This window comes from Solanum pennellii, chromosome 11, assembly GCF_001406875.1.
Source record: "Solanum pennellii chromosome 11, SPENNV200".
NCBI lineage: Eukaryota > Viridiplantae > Streptophyta > Magnoliopsida > Solanales > Solanaceae > Solanum > Solanum pennellii.
The window spans coordinates 48,394,747-48,415,650 of record NC_028647.1 but is presented as its reverse complement, the minus strand read 5'-3'; positions in this window follow the sequence as shown (position 1 = coordinate 48,415,650).

Genomic DNA, 20,904 nt, shown 5'->3' with positions numbered 1-20,904 from the left:
GACCATTAAGAACCTTCAGACAGACCGGGGAGGAGAATATTGCTCTAAGGAAATTGATAAATTTTTTGAGACTTATGCATTAAAAATAACTTACAATAACATATACACCGCAACAAAATGGTGTGGCAGAGAGGAAGAATAGAACCATTCTCAACATGGTTCGTAGCTTGCTGGCTCGGGAAAGAGTTCTTAAGGAATTTTGGCCAAAAGCAGTGAATTGGAGCATTCACATCTTGAACATAAGTCCCATTTTTGGTCTTCGAGATGTAACACCTGAGGAAGCTTGGAGCTAAAGCAAACCGACAGTAAAACGATTCAAATTTTTTGGGTCCAAAGCATATCCACATGTTCCAGAAGCAAAAAGAAAGAAACTAGATGATAGAGGTGAGAAATGTGTTTTTTTTGGTGTTAGCCAGGCATCCAAGGCATACAAGCTATTCAATCCATTGACAAAGAAGATTGTGAGTAGCAGAGATGTAGTTTTTGATGAGGAGAACATTTGGGATTGGGATATACATCAATCTACTTCAATCTAAATTAATAATGATGTCAAAGAATAAATTACAATGCACGAAATTTGTTAAATTGCCACTGAAGGAATTGATGAAATTTCACGACCAGTTTGGAAGAAATTGACGCACCTGATCAGCCTCTTCGTCGTGCTTACCAAATGCATGCTTGGATGATGGACTATAAGGTAACAATATTTCATGTTAATGAATATGTTTCCAACTTTGGATTGTTTGCAGATCACAATCCTACAACCTTTGAGAATGCTGTCAAAGAGGTAAAACGGGGGAAAGCTATGCTATAAAAAATATAGCACCTGAAAGTTATCAGATCTTAGAAGGGGCACAAAACCATAGGTGTCAAGTTTGTTTATAAGATGAAACTCAAAGAAAATGGTAAAATAGACAAGTATAAGGCGCGATTGGTGGCTAACGGATAAAAGCAGGAACATGGTGTAGACTACCCAGAAGTCTTTTCTCCAGTGCAAGGCATGACACCATCAGAATGATAATTGTCCCGACGACACAAAATTTGTAGCCTATATTTAAATTGGGTGTCAAATCAGCTTTCCTAAATTGATACTTGGAGGAAGAGTTATTTATGGAGCAACCTTCCGGTTAGATAAAAATTGGAGATGAACATAAGGTATACAAGTTAAAAGGGTCTTCACCGACTAATGCAATCTCCACTAGCTTGGTATAGTCGCATTGAGTCTTACTTTCTAAAATTTGGTTTCCATAAATGTCCATATGAACACTCTCTCTTTGTTAAACTTGGAGAATCTGCAAAAATGATCGTAGTGTGTTTATATGTTGATGATCTTATATTTACTGGGAATGATAATGTCATGTTTTCTAATTTGAAGAGATCTATGATAAATGAATTGAAGAAGTCTGATCTTGGTAAGATGCATTATCTTTGTGGTTTAAAAATAGTGCGATCTGTTGATAGGATACTTGTTACCCAAAAGAAATATGTGGGAAATTTTGGGTTGATTAAATATGAAGAATTGCAATCCCATTGATACTCCGGTTGAGTTTGGTTTGAAGCTAAAAAAAGTTGGAAGCGGAGATATGGTAGACAAAACGCTCTACAGGAAAATTGTAGGTAGTTTGATGTAGCTTACTGCTACCAGGCTCTGACAACATGTATGTTGTAAGTCATATAAGCAGGTATATGGAGTGTCCGACAGAAATTCACTTGCTAGCTGCCAATAGGATCCTTCACTACTTACAAGGAACTAAGGATTTTGGTTTGTTCTATAAGAAGAGTGAAAAATCTGATTTGATTGGTTTTTCTGACAGCGACTACAGATGAGATCAAGATGATTGAAAGAATCCTTCAGGCTATGTTTATTTACTAGGCACAACGGTTGTTTCATGGTGTTCCAGGAAGCTAAAAGTTGTCACTTTGTCTAGTGCTGAAGCAAAATTTGTTAGTGCTACAACTTGTGCTTGTCAAGCTGTTTGGTCGAAGAGGATTCTTGAAGAACTACAATTCAAACAAGAAAAAACAACTAGAATTTTCTGTGACAATAACTTTTCCGTTAAGCTATCAAAAGGTCCCGTGTTACATGGAAGAAGAAAGACATTGAAGTGAAGTACTATTTCTTGTGAGATCTCAATAATGAAGGAACAATAGAGTCGGTGTAGATCAATTGACATGAATTTTTACTAAACCTAAAATACGAGGAGGTTGATGTGTAACGGTACTATAGACGAGCTCAAGAAGCTCATGAAGTTAAACTGAAGCTCGGAAGCTTTAAGTTGAAGGGAGGGTGTTAGTTTTAATAAGTTATGTTAGGAATAAAATATCTATCGTTATGTCTGTCCTAGTCTTTGTCCTAGTCTTTAGGAAGAAGTTTAACTGTGGGTTGTTGTCAAGTTTTTAGGAGACAATCTTAGTGTAGTAGTTTCTAATTTTTAGCTCCAGTTTTTCTGCAATGTATTTGTTTTATAAAAAGATTGCTGCAACACTAAAACAAAAATAATTTTTAGCAGCATTAAATATTGAAATTAATAAAGAAAGCTAAAGTCTTTATCAGCATTATATAAGTACCATTAAAACCAATGCCGTTAAAGGCTTTAGGAACATATACAAACAGTGCTAATTGCCGCAAAAAATACATATTTAACAGCAACTAAAAATAATTGCCGCTAATGATCATTTTTTATGTAGTGCAGACAACATAATAAAACACTCAAAAAAAATTTCTTTTTCACATACTACCTCTGCTCTACTCTATCTGTTCTTTGTTTTTTTTTTCTATCACTAATTGACCCTCAAAATTTTTGTCACTGGAATATTTCTCAAAATATTCCTTATTTTATGAAGAATAAACACTTAGAAAATTCATTGTTTGAAAATGTGGAAAATCATCTCTATTTATAGCAAATAGAAGATAGTATAAAAAAATATTTATTAGGCCTTATCTGATAAGTCATAACCCTTCAGAAAATCACAACCATTCATAATGGTCACAAATCATCGGAAAAGTAAGAACTCTTCGGCGAAGTCATAACCATCAATGTGAAAATGTGCTAACTTTTAATATAATATAGTAGAAATACTACCTTAAAAGCATGAATTCGCTTATAATACCCCCAACTTAAGACACTCAATTTAAAAATATATAGAAGACATACTAAATTGAGTATTTTATGTTTGGGGGATTATAGTAATTTAACATTCAAGTTAGGGAGTTCGTGATTTTAAGATAATAATGGTAGTGTGTGTGTGTGTGTGTGTATATATATATATATATAAGACAAGAACAAGTAAGAATTACATTCCATAATGTTTACTGAATAAAATGGTTACATATACTTTGTTGAATACATATACTTAGCAGTTATAAGAAGACAATTGAAGCATGATACTATCTGAATACATATACTGATCGTTTCTCTGTCTTTTTAAAGAAAACAATTATAACATTTGCCTAGCATCTCCAATAGCCGAACTATAGTGGCCAGAATACAATCCAAAGAAATTGTAGCTAATAATTTCATAAGGAATGGGGTGTTGGGATCTTCTGAACCTGCAAAACATTAGCAATACGGCCCTGAATCAACTTGAAGCGACAAGTCTCACCAGTAGCTATCTTGTTATCTTTTCGAAATTCTGTCCATCCTCTTTTTATGATAGCCCTACGCTTAGTGTACTCTATTTCCACTCCCCATCTTATTCCTTCTTCATTAACCAACCTCATATTCTTCATGTTGACTATGTTTGTCCTCTTGGCGAATCTTATTGGGATAGTCTAATAAACATATTTATCAAACAAACATGATCATTATATTTTTAGGAAAATGATTTGATTGTGAAGGAATGAAAAATCTAGCAAATGTACAAATTATTAAACCTTACCAAATAGGTAGTGTGTGTCTTTTTAATAACAATTTCAAAATATGGAGTGTCATCAGCTAAGTTCACCACGCTATGCCGATTATTATTCTTTTGACCAACTTCTTCACTTCTATGATTAGCTTCTTCGACCTCTTGATCTGCAACAGACTTGATATAAGTATAACAACTACAACGATATGGTTCCTATCGAAATGTTACGGTGTATCTATGATCACAATTTTTAAAAGTTTTATGGCAAAATACATTAATCTTATGACATATTTGTAATCACAGCTTTCAATAGTAAGCTTCATTTCATTTTAAAACTATATGTGACTATTGAAATTTTTATGACATAAACTGAAACATGGGAGTTGCTACTTGTTTTTAGGAAAGATTAAAGATCTTATAATGATATAAAAGTCTCTATCTATACTAAAAACAGTCTCTTAATTATTTTAAAAAGTCTAATAAGCTTTTGGTCTTACTAGTACCAATTTTGGGTTGTTGCTTGTGATCCTCGCAACCTTAACTTATTTCTTGAAATAGATATCTAAATGCAATGTGTTACTACTAAATGCATTCACCTAATAACTAATAACCAGTTAAGGATATTACTTACCTTGAGACTCTTCTTCCGCAAGTTCGTTAGCATTAGTTTGAAGGTTCACCGGAATATCTTTCTCTTCTTCCTCAATTATATTAGCATTAGTCTGAAGGTTAACTGGAATATATTCCTCTTCTTCCTCAATTACATTTGCATCGGTCTGAAGGTTCAGTCGAATATCATCCTTTTCTTCCCCTTCTTGTCTTTTTCGTATTATCTTCTTAACTAAGGGGCATGATTCAGTATCTTGTATCGGATATGCAATTTAAACTGTATCCATACCAAATATGGTGACATCAAAATGATCACGAGCATTGTATGTAAACATCAAAAGTTGCTTGACGCTTATTGCGTAGAAGTCACTAAATTCCTTCCACCCTTTCGCCAACCAAATTTGTCCTTGAGAATGTTCCACTTCGACCTCCCATGCTTTTCCATGGGGAGCCTGAAGAAACACATGATTTAACATGTCCTTGCAGTGGCTCTCTGCAAATACTGGTGGAATCCTCTGTATGCAAAATATATTTGAATTCAGTATCATACGACATAGGATGAGACAGAAGTAGATCTACATAATTATATTTTTTAAATCTTGGAACAAACCTACAAAATGGTATACATGCATGTGTATACAATATATTTTTTCAACCTATGTTAAATTGTCCCACATTAACTAAGAGAATGAGTTGTAGGTCTTGTGGATTTATTATCTGATTATCTACCTTCTTCTATTGAATAAGGCTGATTATTCAATTCTTACATGACATCAAACCTAATTATATATTCAACTTGTAAGTACCTCGACCAATAAATTCTACAGGTAAATGCTCCTTCTATCAACACATTCATATATTTGGCTTATCTAATGTTGAAATCATGGTATATGTTGATGCTCCAAGCCTCCAAATGTCTACCATTAGGTGTGGAAGAAATATTTTTTTGGTTGAGTGAAGTTACTTTTGTCTTCAGACAAGATTTTGAGAAATTCTCGTTTAATACCCATATATAATTTCTTAAAAGTATATTGTGATTGTTGGATCTAAATCAATAGTTAACAAGGAGAAATAATTGCACTAAAATAGAATTGGTAATCGTGAGTGAATTGAAGATTGAAAAACAGAATTAAAGACGGAAGATGTAGGAAGTACTTACGAGACGACATAATTCATCCAAGGAACAAATAATTTGAATGAACTTTGGATGAGACATCTGTTGAAATCAACTTTAAAAGTTCAAACCCTTGAAATTCAAATTCAAGAGAAATTTTCTATTTCTTTAAAATCAAAAACAAGAAATTTATGGAATATAACAATAATGGGGTAATGAAGGACTATGGTCAAAATCACTTACCTGAATGCTTAATCTCAAAAAACCTCCGTCAGATCGCCCACACCGAGCTCTCAGGGTTCAAAAATGGAAAATGGAAAAGAAACCCTAGTTTTGGAAAAACTTAATTATGCCTAGGCATTGCTCTTCACGATTGCAAAAAGGAAGTTAAAGCACCCATTTTATAATGGGGTGAAATATAAATTTTTACCCGGGACATTCCAACCATGTGATATGAATCACATGAAACAATGAGATACGACCTCGAAGGAAATAACCTGATCACGAGGAAGAGAACATCAGTCACGAGATATATATGAAACAACAAAAGGCACAGAACATTCACCAATTGGAACCTCGGGATTAGTTTGGAATCCCAAGTACATAAATCAGATATAGTACCCAACTAAATTCGACATACCAGACTCACCAGAACCATTAAAATATGGATTCGAGGTTTGCTTGACCCAACACCCATTAAATCCACAACATACCAATTTGAAAAAACTTATTCATAATATATATTTTGATGTATATAAGGTGATGTGACACCTCTCTATGTCCTTGTAACAAACCAAATTCAAAAAGAAGGAAAAAATATAGGTTTTATGTAACACCTCGGACTCGAGAAAATTGAAAATGCAGCTTTCTATAATCTGGTGTCAGAACTAATGGAAACCACCCACGAACCGTAGGTAGAACCACAGAGTGTAGGTGGGGTCCCGTGGTTCAGTCCAAACTTGGGGGATTTTCAGAATCTAAATATCACACCTACGCCCGTGAACCACGATTCTTTGAATGATTTATATACCGTAGGATGGTTCTGTTGTTGGGTTCTAGAGTTTTATGGTCTCTGATCCCATCTACGGTCGACGAGTACGGTCTGTGGTTGGACCTACATACCGTAGGTAAGGGTCAACAACCAATTAGAGGAAAATTGTTGTTGGGTAAACTTCAAATGGTCATATATTTAAGAAAAAAATAAATTATGTGGCCCATGACCTATCAAATTAAATATAATTGAATCCTCTTTCCAACGCCATCGAGTTTGCTAAAATCTCATATCGGATTAAAAGGTTATGCTCGTTTTGGTAAATCCTTGTTGGGCATACCACGAACCACAACCATGGACTATGGTTAGTAGTCCAACTAAGGTCCATAGGCGCCTCTGTGAATGGCCTTGGTCAGCTTTAAGTTAGGGTCATATAGGTGTTTTTTATATGCATCGGGCCCTTAAACTACATCGTTTAATGCCTAAATGCCATTTTATTGAGCATGATCCTAATAACTTAGTCACACTTACCCAGAACCCTCATTCTCCAAAAATCATCCAAACTTGGAGCAAATAGAAGAGGAAAAAATTGACCAAACCTCTTAAGAACAAGCAACAATGTTCTTCAAGGTTCAACGATTTCTCCTTAGATTTCCTCACCAGGTATATAAGATTTCACTAGTGGGTTCCTTTTATCCACTGGGTTCCTAGAATTCAGTCAGTTCCTTGATTCTCCATATCATGTCTAGACCTAGGGGTTATAAAAACCTTGGGTATTTACTATTATTAAGTTCTTATAGTACCCTACATAGAAATAGCTTGTTTCTTCGAAAGTTGCTTAATTCTTTGTATGAAACTTAAACCCTAATTTGTATAAATTATCTTTGTTCATGAATTATACTTGCTTGGTTAGTTAAACAAATAATCATTATCCGAATATCACATATTATTACATAAATGTTGCATTCTCAGATTGCATGTCAGTATTTTGAGCTATTTAGTAATTGAGCAGTTTAGTTACATTTGTGTCATACACATATTCAGTTGAGAGTAGACTTATCACCAAGTTGGACTACGGTTTAATGTATCCTCATACTCCCAAGACTATGTTCTCACTAGGAGTATAAGTCCGCTCTATTGGGCATCAAATTTAGTGATCACGCTAGTCATGCCTTTATACTCATGGCAAGGTATATTGAGTCCTCTCGATGGAGAGTATACATACGACTCCATGTTTCGCTCACAGGGTTTTATGTCAATTAATAACAGCTCCCACGGTAAAACTCTTAGCATCTATATCGTACATGCTTAGTACATTCCAAGTACTAACACATACTTTGCAATACATCATTTCATGATGTATGTTGAGGTACTCAACATCCAGATCACACTCAGATCGATTCTCGGTCCACAGTTCAACAACTTTAGTGGTGAATCCTCATACTTCGAGGACAATAAACATGCTTTTCTTTTTAGTCTTTTTTTTTTCAGTTTTCAGTTTTCTTTGAGTAAGTTGGGGGCATGTACGAGAAACTCAACTCTGTTAGAGGTTTTTCTTTGAGTTATATTTAAACTCTTAGTATGTTTATACATCCAGACTAGTTGAATATTCCCCACTTTCAGTTATCCATTGTTTTAGGATCCATTTATTATATGTCTATTCTGTCATTCTGAGTATTCTTGATATATGCCATACGCAGGGTTAACTTGGGGTCACTCATGATTCTAGGACCTGTGTTACTTCAAGGGTGTAGCGGGGAGTGACATTTCATAGATCTAGTGCCGATTCTGACGGAACCACCGATGTTCTATAGGTGGAAAATTCAGATGAATTAAAAATGTTAAGTACTAATACTCTTTACGGTTCACTAGAATGACTCGTAGGTAGGTCTCGTAGGTGAGTTCTAGAATTAGTAAATTTTTGAGCGCCAAAAGTGGAACTTACTGTGTCCATGTATGAACCATGGGTTAGAATACGGACCATACATGGTCCCATTATTCGAGGGTCTAGAATCCAGTTTCTGAACCCCATAGACCATGTTGGTCCGTAGTTGGACCTAAGGACGGTGGGTCCAACTGTCGATGAGATCCGACAATTATTCTAAAGGGGTTTTTTGTTAGCTTCTTAATTTTTTTAACCCCCAATTCAATTCACTCACTTAAATTCCCTAAAGTCGATCAAGTTCATCAACTGAAATATTTCTCTCTGTAAAGAAGAAAAAGAAGAAGTCTAGGTTTTCAAGGTCAAGTCTCCAATTCACCATTTGTCACACCTTGAGCCTACACCTTGGGCGGAATTGACACTCGAAAACCATTGCTGGTCCTCAGAGAACCCTTGACCTTGCTTACTTACTCAGCGAAAGACTTAACAAGATAAACTCAAACAAAACATAGAATGTTATAGAAAATACATTCAACTAGCCCATAAGATAATGAAATGAAAAGACTGACGAACTAACATCTGACTGTCTATGTAGCCTCTAAAACCAAGAGTAGGAATGCTAAACAAAACATAGGCTTGAAAAAAATCTAAAAGGAATACTTACCTTGGCTATACTCGACTTCTGAATGACTTAACTCAATATAAAGCAATAAAGCATTATGCAATATATTAAAAAGATTGTAAAAACAGTGGAAACAATTTAGTTCCCTAATGAAAATGCAATAACAAACTCATGTTTACTCATATAATAATGTAATATAGTTTATTTGGGAGTTTCTCTAACCGACAACCACCACTATGAGCCTAATTGGTGATACATCATCTTGCCACACTTCTGGAACAGTCCTATACTTTGCCGTCATATAGTTTGACTTAACTAAGTGTATCCACTAGTCTATTCTAAGATGCACACTTAAGGATTCATCTAAAAAGTATGATCCTTTATTACCCATGATGATGACATGGTTTATGTAGATTTAGTTAATGTGAACACACATCCCTATATCGGTGCTCAATACTACTCCCAAATAAACTTAGCTCATTTGTTTTAAATCAAAACTTCTTTTTTTGTTTGAGATAATTACTCAAAACTTCAGCTTAAAATCTTTCTTGGAAATCTGTGTTTCCCTTTCTTGAACAAATGTGAAAACATTTTTAAACTCTTGGGAATACTTAGTTTCCTTATAACTTTTGGAGAAATGAACTCAAATCTTCCCTCTTTGCTTAACCTGAAACTTATGTCTTAAAACAAAGTTAAAACTTTCCTGAGAGACTTCTTGAAAAGACTTTATAAACCTCCTAGACTTGGCTCTTAACTTTTCTTGAATTTGAATTTATGTATTCAAGGTTATGATTCATGTTTCTGGATGACTTATAAGTGTTTAGAAGACATTTTGAGTAGTTAGAATCAATAGAAAGTGTTAGTACACTTTAGAAGGTCTTAATTTGACTAAATCACAAAAATATGGTGAAAAACCATGATTTGGGAGCATCCTGAGCACAAGGCGCCAACTTCTCGTGCGTTACAGGGGCGCGTAGTTCCAGCCCCTTTCCAGGAAAACTCGATGAACTTTTTGACTTTTTCTGACCTTAATTCAATTATTTTCAAGTCCTTTTCTGCAATTCACTTTAGAATCAAGTACCCAAGACATATACTCAAAGTTCTATCTGTAAATATCATTTTAATATCAAGAAATTCCTTAATCTCAACTCATGTTTAAGAACGAAGTAATTCAAGAACAACTATCAAGAACATTCAAATCCCAATATTTTTTGAATGAATTCGCGCTGAATCAAATATAATTGGCACGTGGGTGAACAAACCCAATGTTAATGAAAGTCTCACATACCTTGTAGTATCGAATCCCTGGAGAAACTCACAATCAATTCCTCACGAAGACAACAAAATCTTGATCTTTCTTCCCCTTTCTCTTTTCTCCAAGCCCTAGCGTGAACTTCAACTTTTCTAAACTGACTAACATCTAATTTAACCCTAATTAATCACCCAAAATGAATAGAATAATAGGATGCAGAAAAGACCAAAACACCCTTTAAAAATGGTGATTGGACTTTTGCTTATTTGAACAACCCAGCTTCCAGTGGGCATATCTCACTCATATGAACTCGGATCGCGCAAACTCGGTTGCATTGGAAAGATAATTCCAAGATATTTCCTACGATATATTGAAACATACCTAAATCATTCTGATATAGGAGTTATGATCGTTTGAAATTGACCAAAACTCAACTTTAACACACAAAAAATTTCGAAATATTTATTTTCTTTCCAAAAATGACTTTCCAATTTTCGACTTCTTTCTAGTTCTTTCCTGTTACAGGGAATTACAATATGTTTCCCTTGGGCACATTCATCCTCAAATTAGCTTACTCTTAGTAGGCTAATGGTGTAACATCTAACATTCAGCTCAAACACCCAACAAGCAATGCAAAGTATAACATGCAATCTCATAAATTAAAGAGTACTAAGAAGAGAATTAGTACCTTGATCTGGGATTTCTACACATTTGAAGAGTTGTGAGAATATCTTCTTCATATCTTCTTCACCTTCCCAAGCATCTTCCTCAACAAACTGGCTACTCCAAAGAACTTTGACTGATGCTACTTCCTTAGTCCTTAACTTGTGAACTTGACGATCTAGAATTTGGACCGGAATCTCTTCATAAGATAAACTATACCTGATCCCAGTAACTTTATTTAGTAGGATAAATGAAGGATCGCCCATGTACTTCTTCAACATAGAGATGTGAAATACTATATGAACTGCTGCCAACTCGTGTGGTAGCTCCAACTCATAAGCTACATTACCAAATCCTTTGATATTCTGTAAGGGACAATATACCATGGACTAAGTTTTACCTTCTAACCAAATCTCATAACAACCTTCATGGGCAAATGTGTCTAGTTGACCCAATCATCTACTTAAAATTCTAGCTCCTTTCTCCTAACATTAGTGTAGGATTTCTGACGACTCTGCCGTTTTCAACCTCTCTTGAATCACTTTCACCTTCTCCATAGCTTGATGAAGTAAATCTATTCAAATAAACCCAGCTTCACCAACTTCAAACCATCCAATAGGTGGTCTGCACCTTTTCCCATAATGAGCTTCACACAGAGCCATTTGGATGCTAGAGTGGTAGCTATTTTTGTAAGCGAATTCGATGGGAGTTAGTTGATCATCCCAATTACCTTTAAAATCAATCACGCAAGCCCTCAACATATCCTCTATGAAGTAAATTGTGCACCTCTGTTTGAAATAGTGGAGGCGGGAATCCCATGAAGTCTTATGACCTCTTGAATATATAGTTTGGTATAGTGCACCGTCTGACTGGATGGTCTTTACGGGTAGAAAATTGGGCTGATTTTGTCATTCTATCAACAACCACCCAAATAGAATCATGTTGTTTGCGAGACCTTGGAAAACCTGTGATGAAATCCATATTAATGATCTCTTTATTCCATTAGTAAGTTTATAACTTCTTGTAAACTGAAATATCTAGGATTAAACAAAGAAACTAAGAATAGTTATTTTTGGAAAGAATAGGAGAAATCAGGAAAATTTTCCACGTGTATAAGTAAGTTTTTTTTTTTTCATTTTCAAACGACCATAACTTCTAGCTTAAGATGAGTTAGGGTCACCTCTTTATATGGTTGGAAAGCCCTTGAAGATATATTTTCAACGCTTCCATGTTTTTGTATTTTTGATAGCTATGCCTATCAAAAGTTGGGCTGTTGGATTGAGGAAAATCCAATCTGGATTTTAGCAATGGTAAAATGGTCATTTTACCCTACTATTTCCTAATTTGTTTTAAGGGATTATTAGGGGTAAAACTAATCCTAAAGTCAGTTTTAGAAAATTGAAATACGCTTAGGTCTTGGGAGAAAAGAGAAGAGAAGAAGGAGAAGGAGAAAAGGCCAAGAATTCACCAAGAATGCCAAGATCTTCGAGTGAAATTCGTCGGGAGTGATCTCTATAAGGTATGTGAACTCTTTCTGTGTTAGGTTCCTTCACCCCGCACCAATATGTTTAATTCATCGAGTTTTGAATAGATTGGTTGATGAATATTGAAGTTTTTGATGAACAATTATTAAGTTCTTGATAGTTAAGTTGTAGCATGTTCTAGTTGATTGAATTCATGTTATCGGGTTGTTTTTCTGGTCCAATCTATTGGTTATTGAGGTTATTAGTGATCCTAAGTGAGATTTATTGAATTTTAGGAATCTTATAGATGAAAAACACAGAAGCAAAGTCGGAGGTCCCGTTTGAAAAACCCTGGGGCACCACGCCTACCGGAGCCCCTCAAGACAGCCTCTGTCTGACAGACCTTGGCGTGCCGCGCCAGTCATAGCGCCTCATACTAGAGTCTGTCCGTTAGCCTCTGGCGCTCCGCGCCCCTCAAAGCGCCACGGTCACCTGGAGATCTAATTCTTTCCCTATCTTTTTGTACTAGTTCCAAGCGATGTTGTCACGACCCCGAAGTACACCCTAGAATATAGGGCATCCTTCAAGCCAGTAAACGGGGCAGTTGACCTTTCGGAGGTCTTTTACAAGTCCTTTGACATCATTCATTGCATACATGTATGCAAAGTAGTGCGTGATTAAAACTTTTCACAGAATTGAATAATACTTCAAAAGTATCTTTCATAAAAAATCATAGGAAAGACTAAGTCTCAAAGTTGCCATCTTAGACATACGAATATCTTGGGTCACGGCCAATACATTAACAAATATAAATATCTAAGTCTATTACAATATCTTTAACAAGGAAAGCTAAACATAGTTATGTCCTCGAATCAATTGAGTACATATCACAAGAGCATATGAAGAGGTACCATATAATAGTCACAACCAAATCATAATACACCTTACCAAAGGGGGTCCACTAGGGCTGCCACACAATGGTTACTAGGATAGCTTCATGACTCTCCTTAGGATGGTTTCATGCCGTTCCATCCAACCTACCCCTAAGTCCATCACTCACACAAGAAGGATACCATTACGGCTTTCGACTTCAAGGATATCATAACCTTCTATTTAGATTGAAGGTTCCACATTAATGACCCTCTTAACTATGTCAAGATCATATTTCAATCATATATACACATACATGACCAAGGTGTTTTAGCCTACTAAGTCAAGAGTCATATTTATATTGTTAATGTATCAAGTAGAGGGACATAGGTCTACCACAACAAGACATACATACTTCATCTTATCACATGTACAATCACATTCAAGTAGCACGTAGGTCAACTAAGTATGCTAAAAGTCAGCCTACTTATTCCTATAAAAAATCAACAAAACTCGTCATAAGACTCATATAGTCAACTAGGAAGATTCATACTTCATCATCAATCAACACACATGAAGGCATCACCTTAGTCTACTATAGACACCTATCATCAACTAGAAGAACTCATACTTTGACTTCACATATACACAGAAGTCACATAGACCTTCACAATGATCACATATACAAGTTATAACATGATAACATCATAATTCATAAAGTACTGTCGTCGAGGCCACATTCTTTACAAGTATATCACAAAAGCACTGCCACCATAACATGACCATACCACACATTTCAATTGAAACACCTATACTACACAATATAGAAGAGGTTAGGTTAACATACCACCATTCCAACATCAACACCTCCAATCCACAGCCAATTCAACCAATTCAATCCATACAAACTCTTACCAATAACCACAATCACCAATTCAACCCAATTATAAAACTATACAATGGCCCAAGATGATACAACATGAAATTCATCAAATTAGTACAACCTATATCCAATTGTAACATGCTTCTTACATAATTCAATTACCTAAAGTAATCTACACAAGAAAGCAATACAATAGATACATAATCAAATCACCCATAATATAGCCAAATTAAGGGTTTCATGATTTGCATGGGTTCATAGCAATTTTGGTATAAAATCATTTAATTAACATCAATTCATCATTAATAACTGATTCAAATTGTTTTATGCAAGAACCCATGGCTAGATGCCAAAATAGAACAATTCATATTTTGAGAAGTCTTGGAAAAAACATTGAAGTTTGGCTCCTTTAATAAAGAGAATTCAAGATGAAACGCCATACCTTGATTGATGATTAGCCACGAAATTGAAGTAGAATTGATGGAGAAATCATTCTCCAAGCTCCCACCTTGCTTCAAGCTCCTATGGAGTTCTAGAGAGTTCTTTTTCGGGGTTTGGGTTTTGATTTTTGAATAATGACTTGACTTGGGGTTCTAGTCTTAAAAAATTGCTTAAAATACCCAAAAATTCCTTAAGTAACCGTCCAAACTATTTTTAGAACAGTAGGTGAAATACCCAAAATAACCTTGGCTTGGCCGAGACACATGCAGAAAATCTGCAGGTGTAAATTGACGAATGGACCTATGGCCCGTAGACCCACCAACGGACCGTCCTGCTGGTCCGTGGTTTAGGTTAGAGGATCATAACAAAGGGGTCTAAGTTCCCACACTAAGTATGCGCTACTCCCTCAAAAGATGGGGCTTCAACAAGACAACGGTCTGTCGATTTGTCACCGTTCGCGGAGATTGCCTTGGTCAGTTTTGACCCAAAGGTTGGGTCCTCCTAAAGAACCCTTAGGTTTGTCCTTGGGGAGTCGTGCTCAGACGTTTCCAACAAAAATACACTCGTAAAGATGTTAGGAACCTCCCACATCAATTTTAACCAAAATAAACACGTAAAACATGCAAAGGCACACTAAAACAAACAAGCACGTCTCAAGGCAACACTTTCGAACGTCTTGGATGTTCTTGGACGTTTGACCTCCAAAAATTACAAAACTTTAAAAACTGCCTCAAAACACTATTATAGACCATTATAGAACCTTAAAACCTCATGACACACATGGTAGGCTCTAGATTCACCTAATCCATTTTAGAGGTCTTACAGATGTACCCACACTTATTAGTTGGTTCTAACACTCTAAGGTATATCAAAATATCATGAAATAATCCATAAACATGTATCATGAATCTTAAATCCATAATTCAATTCAAGGAAAGTTAGGAGCGAAGTCAAGGAAGTTAAGAAGTCAAGTTTAAAGCTATGAAGTAAGTTAAAGTAAAGTTTCTTAAAGTTTTCAAGAGTCTTAAACAAACATTTTAACTTTGTTTTAAAGCTCAAGCTACAAGTTGAGCAAAGAGTAATGATTTGAATTTAAATCTCAAATATTGTAGGGGAACTAAGCATTCTCTAAGAGTTAAACTTCAAGTCAAGTAAAGAGTAAAGAGTTGAGTTCATTTCACAAAAGATATAAGGGAACTAAGTAATTCCCTAGAAAGTTTATAAATGTTTTTACATTTAAGTTAAAAGGAAACTAAGATTTTCCAACAGAGTTTTGAACGAGAAAAGAAACATAGATTCCAAGAGGGCATTTTAAAGCTTAAAAGGGTTGAGCAAATTATCTCAACCTAGAGGAAGGAGGTTATTTTAAAAGCATGAGCTAAATTATATTTTGGGAGTAGTATTGAGCACCGATATGGGGATGAGAGTTCATATTAACTTAAGTCTCCATGTAAACCATGTAGCCATAATGGGTATTAACAGGTCATAATTTTTAGATGATCACTTGACATTAGCTAGTGAATCTACTAGGTTGAGGATATTCTATGTGACGACAAAATATAGGACAGTTCTGGCAGCGTCGGCGAGATGTTTTATCATCACTTAGGTTCATAGTTGTGGTTGTCGGTTAGAGAATCTCCCACAGAACTATATTACTTTCATATATATGTATATTTGAGTTGCTTCTACCTTTTCTTTGATGAATTTAGTGACTTTACTAGTTAACAAGCTTTTTATATATATATCGCATGTGCTTTAAATTGCTTTATATACATACATTGAGTTGATTAATTCTTGAGTTGAGTAGAGCCAAGGTAAGTTCATCTTCTTCTCATCAAGCTTAAGCTGTTGTTTAGCATTCCAACTCACATACTCGTACATTTAATGTAATGATGCCAGTTGGTCTGCATCGTCTTATGATGCAGACGTAGGTAACAAGGATATACATCCAGCGCTTCCTTGATCCAGTTTGAGCACTCATAGTCATAGGTGAGCCTCATTTCATTCAAGAGGATCCTTTTTATGCTTTTCAACCTTGTTTATTTGTTAGATTGTTGTGGGGTCTTTCCCAACATTCATCTTAGTGTTTATAGAGGCTTTATAGACAGATAGTTAGTTAGTTCAGCTGAATCATTTTTGTTTCAAATATTTTATTTTGACACTAAATTTTCATTTTGGCTAAGATATTAATTTAAGTCATTTTATAAAAATGTTTTTCCTTTAATATTGATTAAGTCTTCCGCTGAGTTAAGTAATCCAGTCCAAGGGTTTGCTCATACTAACAATAGTCATTGGGTGCCGGCCATGTCCAGGGAATAGGGTCGGGGCGTGACAAAGTTGATTATAGGGAATTAAGAATCTGACTGTAAATGTATGGACCTAATTGGCAAAAGTAACCCACTAGTAAAATCCACATACCTAGTGACAAATTCCACTGAGAAGTCTTTCGATTTTGGGGCTGAAATTGATGGAACGTTGCTACCTTCTTGAACTAGGGTTGCTCAACCTCTATCTCGTCTTATGTTCTAATTTTCTTAGTTTTTGATGAATGATATGACTTAGGTAAGTTCTAGTTATGTTTCTACGCTAAAACTAACCATAAACTATGTAGTTTAGGGTTAAAACAACGCAGTTTAGGGGTCTAATGAAAAAGGAAAAAACCGAAATACCCCTGACTTAAAGTTGCAGACGGGTTGACCATGACCATCCTTACGGACTGTGAGATGGACCACAAACCGTAAAGTCTGTCGTGGTCTACACATAGTCTAGGTACTAGTCCTCTGTTTCATGAACCCTTATCACGACTCGTGTCGAGGACCATGGACCGTAAAGGTCCCTGTGGTCCTTATTGGGTGAGGACTGGAGCCTACTAGTTAATCCTCACGGACGCTCTCACGAGCCGCCATGAATACCAAAGGGGGATATTTTCTGACTTCCACGGACCCTCCCACGGTCTAGGTGAAGGTCCACGGACCGTTAAAGGGTTCGCTGTCTTCACTTAGACCTAGGGTTTAGGGACAAGTTAGTAGGGTCCAATGGTTCAATCACCACTGATTCCAACCACCATGGACCGTCGTCATGACCACGGCCCATGAAGGGTCTTGTGGTTTGACGCTTGGGCCTGGTAGAGTCCAAGCTTGGACCACAGGCAGGTCTATGGACTGTGGAATCTGTCATGGTCCATGAACCCTACCATGGCTCACTTCTTCAGGTGAGTTCTAAATTATTTTCTTGGTTTGATTTCCGAGGTGTTACATGATGACACAAACTACAATCCACCATTAGGTAAGCCAACCCATAGCTAGAAACCAAGAGTAACGGGTTATTACGTCGAAGAAACATAAGGGATCGGGGAATAATATCAAAATTAAAGAAGGAAAAATAAATCAAAGTATACCTACAAAACAACCCTAAGGCCTGACATCAATTGGTAGTCGAGTTTCTAACCAAATTATGAGTACAAGGCTTCACAAATACAATTATATAAAGAACTGTCTCAAAATACAAAATAAATATTTGTACTAGCTAACAGAGGGAGATAGTCAAACCTGAATGTTAGAGGCTCACCCTAGTCTCTGAATCCCAAAATGATGCTCCGCACGAGGCCTAAATTAACAGTGAAAACTCATACTATGGTCTGCAGAAAGTAAAAATGTAGTATGAGTACCAACAAAAGGTATTGAGTAGGCATAGGTAATTAAGCTCCAAATATAAAGACGATATAAATGATAGGTATATAGGGCAAGTAGAACACAAGCAACTAAAGAAGAGATATTATATAGTTTAAGATGAACAACTACAAAGGACTATAATAATACAACAAACAAGAGATTGAGAAAAGAGAACATACCTTAAGGCAATAGTCCGACAACCAAATCAAGACACGAACCTACTATTGGGCCATCAACCTAGGATAAACCATCGGTATACACCACTCCTCAATATAACCATGCAAACGGGGTCAATCTAGCCACATCTGAGTCAAGAGTTCCAAGATAGGGATAATTTTAAACCATTTATCGAACTAACTATGAAATGAACATAAGATACACAATTATAGACAAACGATATCCAAATCGGACCCCATAAGCATGAAAGTTACAAAATGAAAAACATAACCCAACCGACCCCCAACAAGTTTGATGGGTGCAAACAACAATCAAATATACTAGTGATAAGAAATGCCCATGCATACAAGTTATGCAATAGAAACCAATAGAACCTTCAGAACCAGATGCCACACAACTTTGTATATACACCTAGCTCCTGCCTGACAGTTAGGTAGAACCTATGTGGATACCCTTATCATGTTCACTGTGTCAGACGGCTAGAGGGACTCATAGAAGACTCTGCAAGTCTGTATACACAGTATTTTTTCAAATTTTTTTTCAATTTTAAATTAATTGTGATGCATAAAAATTAAAAAAAGTCGCTCTTAATATCTGTTAATCACAACTCTTAAATAGACCTTTTCCTCCCTCCGCTAAAGTTTATTGCTTAGTTATTGTTGTGTTGTTGGAGTTTTCACTTTTAATATAATATAAATAAATAAATAAATATCAATATAAATTATAGAAGATACACTAAATTGAGTGTTTTTAGAATATATATATAGATAATTTATTGTGACACCTCTCGATGTCTTCCAATTAGATTTATCTTCAAATGTTTAATATTTTTTCTCTTTTTTTATCTAATCGTGATATGTAAAAATAAACATAGTCAGTCTTAAAATCTTTTAATTACAACTCTGAAATAGACCTTCTCCTCCCTCCCCCATAGTTTTGTGCTTAGTTATTGTTGTGTTGTTAGAGTTTTTTCTTTTAATATGATATAAATAAATAAATAGCGATATAAAAATATATAAGATATATTTAATTGAGTATTTCTATTTTGAGTGTTATAGTGAATTAACATTCAAGTTATGGATTTTTCAAATTCCGTTGAACTTAAAAATTAGTATATTCTGTTTTTTAAGAAAATAAGAATAGAAAAACTTAAAAAATTCATAATTTAGAAATGTGAGGAAATCCCTCCATTCAGAGTCTACAAAGGATAGTATGAAAATGTGTATTTTACCTTATTACAGAAATCATAACTCTTTAAAAAAGTCACAATCCTTCGGAAAGATCACAACTCATCGAAAAATTACAACTTTTTTGAAAAGTCACAACCATTCAATGATAAAGGGTGTATTCTTTTTACATAATATAATAAAGGGAAAAAATGACGAAATATTTATGATTTTTACGTGGACACCTATATATTTTAAAACACACAATTAAATATCATAGTGGGTAATAGGTCCTATCAAAAGTTTGATATTGTGACAACAATTTCGGTCAAATTTCGAATATATTACGAACCCATTTTTCCTTAAATTTAATATAAATTTATATCATATATCATACAAAATATATACTAAATTGAGTATTTTAATTAGAAGAAGGACAACAAAAAACTTTTTAAAATGTAGTTTAAAGGAAACCCTTCTATTTATAGCCAAAAATGAGTAGTATAAAAAGGTGCATATTATGCCTTATAAAACAATCACAAACGTTTAGAAAAATCACAATCCTTCAAAAATGTCACAACTCATCAAAATCATATTTCATTGGAAAAGTCAGTACCCTTTGAGAAAAGTCACAATTTTTTTGGCTTACGTGCACACTCTATGACTCCACGTAGTTGAGATGCATGAGAGAGGTTTGGATGTCACGCAAGCTAAATAAGGTGTAAAAAATTATAAAAGTATTGTTTGGGAGGGCGGTAATAGAACCTTAGTTTGGTTAAGCTATTTCTCTGGGATTTCTCTCATTGTCTAGGGAGATACTTGTGCCTTATCCCAACAATTTAACATTAAAGCTACGATATTCATGCTTTTTAGGTAGTATATATAGTCTTGTTCAATTTTAATTTGATATGACAATTTTAAAAATAAAGAAAACTTTTAATTTTTTTAAGGATATGTAGAATGTACATTTTTTGTCTTAAACATGTCACATGAAAGTTAGAAGTATAGAATATCCTCCCCCCTCCTCCCCCAACCCATAAAAAACCATTCTATTTTAAATTGAACAAAAAATACAAGTACAACCAAATAAATTTGAAATCGAGAAGTACTTGTTAAATTTAGTTTGGACTATTCAAACAAGTTTTTGCAGTTGGCAATCGAAAATCGTTGAACTTCTCTTCAGATTGAAGATGCTGCAAATGTTTGTTTAAGGCAATGAAAATGAATAGATATGAATTATCTAGAATATTT